The sequence below is a fragment of the Octopus bimaculoides genome, chromosome 9 (assembly GCF_001194135.2).
Source record: "Octopus bimaculoides isolate UCB-OBI-ISO-001 chromosome 9, ASM119413v2, whole genome shotgun sequence".
Taxonomy (NCBI): domain Eukaryota; kingdom Metazoa; phylum Mollusca; class Cephalopoda; order Octopoda; family Octopodidae; genus Octopus; species Octopus bimaculoides.
The window spans coordinates 52,646,521-52,647,577 of record NC_068989.1 but is presented as its reverse complement, the minus strand read 5'-3'; positions in this window follow the sequence as shown (position 1 = coordinate 52,647,577).

The window sequence follows — 1,057 nt, the reverse complement described above, 5'->3', positions numbered from 1 at the left end:
TATATATTACATTTTATACATACATATAAAAACATGTGTATGTGTGTGTATGTGTATTTGTATGTGTGTGTTTTACAACCCAGGCTGTGCAAACACACAATCATGGTTGTTTTTATAGAAGACCAGCAGTCGCCTATGCATACCAGCCTCCTCTCGGCACGCCACCCAATGTTATCCAACGGAAAGGCAAGAGCCGATACGGTTTGGCCCCAGTGACGTCATCTGAGTGAACCGGAGCAACGTGAAATAAAGTGTCTTGCTCAAGAACACAACACACAGCCCAGTCCGGGAATCGAACGCACAAACTCACGATCGTAAGCTCGATGCTCTAACCACTGAGCCATGCGCCTTACACACATACACACACACGCACACACATGCACACACACATACACACAAGCACATACACATACGCACACAAACATATACATATATCTATCTATCTATCTATCTATCTATCTATCTATCTATCTATCTATCTATGAATCTATCTATCTATCGATATATATATATATATATATATATATATATATATGAAGGAATGGAGAGAATTAATTTGGGAAAATTTAATCATGAATCTCATAGAATCGATGTACTGGCTTGTTTTCCAATGCCTTCGGGTGTTTACTACTGAGCGTTGGAATCCCAAATCTCCTTTTTCTACGAGGTCATTACTACACAAATGCGGTTTTACAGTAATGACAGACACTGGTAAAAGTGTGTGTAGTTACAGGTATTGTGACGAAATAAGATTTGAACTATTACAAACCAAATTATTAAAAATATTTTGCTTGTGATTGGAAATTATAATTTCATGAACCGATATCTAATAATTCCCATGCTAAGGGCAAAATTATTTCTCTATGTAGTTAACGTCTAAACATTCACTATAGTAAGATTGATACACACAAATACACACACACACATGCCGAAGGGGGACTTCTCAGAAGACCTGTTATTCAGCTCTCTTGAGAGTTTCTTACCAACACACAGACACACACACACACACACACACACACACACACATACATATATATATATATATATATATATATAT